The following is a 6,000-nucleotide window of genomic DNA, read 5'->3' as shown; positions in this document are numbered from 1 at the left end:
GACAGGAGACAGGGTCTATTAAAATTCAATAACGTCCTGAGTTAGGAAAACAACGTCAAACCATTATCATCCATTAACAGCTTGGAACAAATCAGTCCTTCGGGTAAATTAATGTTCTTTAAACTCCTTGAGATGGGGCCATATCATACACTTAAAAGAAAAAAAAACTTCCCACACTACCCGATACCGTGCTCCCAGACATATTGCAAGCATGTGGTAATAAACAACTTCTACAAGGGACTGCAACACAGAGCAGTCCCTCAGTAGCTGGTGGACAGAGCAGAGACATTGTCAAAATGACATAGTAGACATCTAAGGGTAAGAAACGTGGAAATGTTGAATCGGTAGGTATATATTTTCCCTTATGTAACTGAAACTACTACTAAACAACGGCATTAAAAATTAGACGTTTTATTTTTCACATGTAACAAAGAAACTGGAAGTATGAAACCTGGGACTGGGTCCCAGGCATCTTCTTTTTTTCAGCCAAGTCACATAGCTTTCTTCTTCAAAATTGTCAACTCGTGCTCACAAAGTGGCTGCTCTACCTCCAACATCCACATTTGCATTCCGGGCAGAAAGTAAATAACTAAGGGCAAAATGAGGCATACCACCTGAGTCTACTGTCTTCTAAAGAAATGGTTTTGGAAGACCCCCTGCTTCCATACATCTCATGGCCAGAACTGCGCTTCGTAGTCTCTTCTAGCTGCAAGGGAGCCTGGGAAATCAAGTTGTTTTAACTGGATACACTGCCAACTCAAACAAAATCAGGCAGTGCGGTGTAGAGGTTAAATACAGCCCATGGAGCCAGATGGCCTGGGTGTAAAGCCCTGCTCCTTTATTTACTAGCTATATGACTTAGACAAAGTACTTAATTATTCTATGCCTCCATTTTCTCACCTATAAACCAGTCAGAATAACCTTTTCTCACAGGGTTCTTGTGTGGATTAAATGAGTTAATCTGAGCAAAGAGTTTAGAATATCCTCTAACACATAGCAAGTACTATACAAGTGTCTATTCTTATCTTTATTATTGAGGAAAAGAAAAAGAATGAATTTAGTTTAAGCACCTAGCAGCACGTGCCACAGATGTGTTTGCCCACTCTCTCTAACTCTACATGTCCTGGCTACTGTGCTATATGTGAGCAAGTACCCTGCTGTGTTCGAGAAGACACACTGAAACCAAAACCCTGCCCTCCCAGAAGTGGCTGTCTCTCTCCCCATTTACTGGGAACCGAGGGCAACCCAAACTCCCAAGTACCCAAGATAGGACATCACTGCCGGCCACTACGCTGATGCCCATCCATTTTAGATGAATCATCAGGACTCCTTCTATTGCAGCCAGTAAACCCAACTCCAGCTAGCCTAAGCAAAACCAGGCATGGATTCTTCAAATAACTGAAGAGTCAACAGGTATACGTAAGGCATGGCTTGGGGGAGGCCTGACAGGACACCACCAAATCATTCTCTTTCTCAGCTCTAGTCCCTTGCTCTTGGCCCCATTCTCATGCTCTAGGCAGGCAGCAGATGCCTTTCATGCTTTGTGGTCACTCACGAACTTCTGCATTCCCTACATTTGATTCTCACATCCTCAAAGGAGAAACAAGGTATTGGCTTCTCCAGCCTCTCTCCGGGCAAGGGCACAGGTATGTAACTTAGGCTCCAGCAGAGACCTCAGTTCAGAGGGTGGCACGAGGAGTCAAGGGGTTATGAAATCCATCTTGCGACAACACAAGTGACAGAGGGATCCAGTTTTCAGAGTCTCGGGGCCCCATCACTGGCTTGACTTGCTGCCTCTGTACTGGAAGGGGGAGCAGTGGGCGTCTTGGCTGGTGCAGCCCTACTGTGAGATTAAGACATCATTCCTGGCTTTGGAGTCTCCAAGACCTTTTTGGAGATCCTGTGAGCCACCAAATGTCCTTTAATAAACTCATTTTCTTGTGAAACTAGCAGGAGTGTTGAATCCACTTAGGTAATGTTCTGCTTTGGTAACCACCCAAAACCCTAGTGCTTTCAATTATCAAGGTTTATTTTTCACTCCTATTCCATGGCCAGTGCAGGTTGGCTGCAGTTCTGTCTGTCACCTGGGGTCTTTTCTCTAAGACTCAGGCCAACCTCTCTCTGAGTGTTGCTATTCCCATAGCAAAGGGGAAATACGGAAGTAGCGAATCACAAGTTGGCTCTTCACACTTTCACTTGGAAGCGACACATACACATCACTTCTACCCACGTTCAATCAGCCAAAGCAAGTCACTCAGTCAAGCCTATGGCTGGGGAAATGGTATAAAAATCCTACATGGGGAAGAGCAGTGAGTATTGTGAACTAGAGGGTTCTACTGTATGCATCTAAGAGGCTGGTCTGATACCTTATAATAGTAAGATGGCAGCAGCCAGGTAAGAAGACAGAGAGAGATGTAGAAGACTACGTGGGCAAAGAGCAACAAATATCAAATATCCATTCCTGATAGGCTAATTTCAAATGTTTGAAACATGATGAGCTGCAAAAGGGAGAAGAATAAGGTAAGCTGACATACTAAGGGAATGACTTATTTTCTTAGTACATACTTGGGTTTGCTACTGAAAGGGTATAACTGTTTCTAAGTGAAATCAAAGAAACTGAGCTTTCTAAATCAGCTCAGTGTTTGGGGCCATGGTTTCTTTGGTTGAGTTGCTCTCCATGGGTGAAGCCAGACAGTGGGGAAGCTGCACCACACATCTACGAATCTGAACACTCAAAAGTCTGAAGCGATTTCTAGTCCTTATCTACTAGTTTGCTGATTTCAGATGCTTATGGGCATACCTGGGGGGTGACAGGCCTCACAAGTCTCACTGGACTGCCTGAACGGCGGAGTTGTGGCCATCTCAAAGGCTATCCACGACGCTGACAGTTGCAAGGTCAAAGTCACCAATGGCTTCCTGCTTTTGAGGAATTCATCTTAAAATGACAAAGGAGGGGCACTGATGGCTCAGTGGGCTGAGCGTCTGATAGTTGGTTACTTGGCTCAGGGTCCTGGGATCCAGCCCCGTGCTCAGGTCACAGTGTCAGGATCTTGGGAAAGAGCCCTGCCGTCAGGCTCCTCATTCTGCACGGAGCCCGCTCAAGATTCTCTCTCTCTCTCAAATAAATAAACCTTAAAATGAAACAAGATGACAAAGGAAAAAAAATAAAAGGTATCCATTTCCTCCCTGAGTACATATGAAATATTAAAAGAGAACAATGGCACTCTTAGGGCAACAATGCGTAGCCTTTAAGGACATGGGCCTCTTGGAACTCTTGGAATCACTTAGCTATCAGGAGACTGAGTAGAAGCCCAGCCCTGCCAGTCACTGGCAGAGTGGTGGCAGGCAAGGCACTCAAACTCTCTGGTTGGCTTTAACTTCTTCAGCTGAAACATGAAGACAGTAATACTCACCGAGGCTACCTCAGAGGAGTGTATACCAAAGTGCTTTGTAAACCATCCTGTACTTGACTAACAATAGACTGTGACTGCACTCTGAGCACAGTGGGCAGTGGAACAAAAGTCTCCCTCCTTGTCAGGGAACCCATCCTTCCGAGCAAGGGCCGACGGAAGGCTGGAGGACGCGCAGAGCATTCCCTAAAGAAAAAAACCAAACTACAAGTGGGAGTGGAATTTCAGGCCCAATTCGTGGCAGCCTTGTCCTGTGCGGACAGAGGTTAGCAAAGAGGTGGGATATACTTATCATCGGGCATCCTGGGAGTCAGGACGGTTCATGGACTGGCAGGGAACAGTGAGCCTTCGTGAATCCGTCCACCCACGGTCATCTGTGCCAAGCGCTCAAGAGGCTTCGTCAAAGGCGTCAACAAAAAGGCATTCTGCAGCGGCCTGGTGAATATAACAGGGGCTCGCTAGGATGTAGGATCTTGTACTCTTTGGAATATCGGTAAAAATACCAACTTCAGCTTTAGTAAGCTTAAAACCTACTCTAGATTCTCCCCTTGGAAGTTCCTAAATCATAGACTTCAGTATTTACTCCAGTATTTACTCCCGAGCTGCAGGCCTGCCTCTGTTCCTGGGGAACACATACATGGCAGGTGACTGCCTCGATTTTCCCACCTGCAAAGTAGGGAGAACATTTAGACCCAGAGGGGAAGTGGGGGTGTCCAGTCCAACCCAGCATTTCACAAAGGAGGACGCTGACGCTTGGGAGGTGAACTGAAGAGCACGCAGCTAATGAGAAGCCAGGGCAGGATAGACTCCAGATTATACCCCAGATTCCTGCGCCTCCCACCCACCTGCTTCTTCCAGGGGTCTGCCCAGGAAGACAGGAACTGGCCGAACGGGCTCCATCATCCCGCCAGCTTCAGAGGAAGACGCCAGGGAAAACGGCAGGCCCAGCCTTCAGCCCTGTTGGACTCGGCACCTAAGATGCCGCCCCCAGATGGTTTTCAGGGGCTTTCAAGCTTGAGGATATGAGCAATCCTAGGACGGTGAGGAGGATCCATCCAAAAGCACTGAAGAGGGCAAAGGACACTGACAATGAAAACTAAGAAGCGAGAGCACACAAGAGCCCTTCGTGGTGGAAGTTTCCAGCACCTTCTCGGGCCCACAGTCCTGGAAGCACAGCGACAGGTTCATGGGCCACGACCTGTGCAGTCGCAGGGCCGGCGCTGGGTTTAATGCCCGGCTTGTCACCGTTTGGGAGTTCGCAGTGGCTCACCAGCCAGGAGCCTGGCATTTTCACTTTGCACTGGGCCCCTCCAACCTCGCAGCGGGTCCCGCTTCATCACCCCCAACCCGCACCTTCAAGGGTGGTCCGTCTACACCGCCCTTCCCACCCCGCCCAGGCCGGCCTGTGGGCGGGGGCGGGGGGTCCGGCGGGGAGCAGTGCTGACAAAATGGCGGGGGGCACTGGGGGCCTCGGTCGTCGGGCCAGGGGCCACCAACCCGAGGCCCCTTCCAACCGAGAAGCCAGGGTGGAGGCGACCCGCGGCCCCACCCAAAGCCCGCGCCGCCGTCCGTCCCGCGCGGACTCGGGGCCCCCGCGGCTGCCGGAAGCGGACTGTTTCCCGGGAGAAGCCGGGAAGGCGCGGGTCCCGCAGCGGGAGTCGCCGCCGCACCGTCCGCCTCCGCCCGCTGGGCAGGTCCCGCCGACCTCGCAGCTGAGAGAAAGTTTGGGACCGGTGACTAGCGGGGCGGCCCTCAGGAGGGGACCCCCGGCCCTGCGCTCGCCGCGGTCACGCGGGTGGAGCGAACAGCCCAGACGCCACAGCCGGAGCCGGGGACTCGGCCGCGAACGCCGGATCTCGCGGGGGGCGGGGCCACGGTGGAGGAGGAGCTACGGACGAGAGGCGGGGCTTGAGCGCAGGCGCTGGTTCGGACATGAGACTATGAATAGGCTAATGATGCAGCAAGCTACCGTCAGGGTTCCATAGTGTAGTGGTTATCACGTCTGCTTTACACGCAGAAGGTCCTGGGTTCGAGCCCCAGTGGAACCATGGGTCTAAGGTTTTTTTCTTTCAACTTTCAGTGTTCTTTGAGTGTATGGGCAAGAAGATGAAAAGCAAGACAGTATTTTTCTTTCTCCTTTAAAAATAGTATTTGCTTTACTTTTCTATTGGGGGACATTTAAATTTTTTTCTTTATTTTTAATTTTTTTTTGGGGGGGCGTATTTTTCTTTTTTTAAGATTTTATTTATTTATTCATGAGAGACACAGAGAGAGGCAGAGGGACAAGCAGGCTCCCTGCAAGGAGCCTGATATGGGACTCGATCCCAGAACCCTGGGATCAGGACCTGAGTCCAAGGCAGATGCTTAACCACTGAGCCACCCAGGTGCCCCAGGGGGGCATGTTTTTTTATCGCAGAAGCATGATGACAAATAACCCTCTCCTCCCATCAGCAACAGCAGAAGTGGGCGCCTGGTCGTGTCGTGGTCCCCAGGACGGCCCCGCCCCGCCCCAGGCCCAGGCGGCCTGGGAAAACCCGGAGCTCCCGGGAAGCAAGACCACCTTGGCGGAGCCTTCCCCTGTGGCCAGCGC

The 6,000-nt window shown here is 50.5% G+C and overlaps 1 non-coding gene across 1 annotated transcript; it reads left to right on the top strand.

Annotated features, from left to right (window-relative positions):
• The first annotated feature begins 5,385 nt into the window (after positions 1-5,385).
• Positions 5,386-5,458, top strand: TRNAV-UAC (transfer RNA valine (anticodon UAC)). The gene has a single exon. It is a non-coding gene; the product is annotated as a tRNA-Val (tRNA).
• The last annotated feature ends 542 nt before the right edge of the window (positions 5,459-6,000 follow it).

The sequence above is a fragment of the Nyctereutes procyonoides genome, unplaced genomic scaffold (genome assembly GCF_905146905.1).
Source record: "Nyctereutes procyonoides isolate TBG_1078 unplaced genomic scaffold, NYPRO_anot_genome, whole genome shotgun sequence".
Taxonomy (NCBI): Eukaryota; Metazoa; Chordata; class Mammalia; order Carnivora; family Canidae; genus Nyctereutes; species Nyctereutes procyonoides.
Note: the sequence above shows the minus strand (reverse complement) of the source record. Positions and strands in the feature narration are given on the sequence as shown.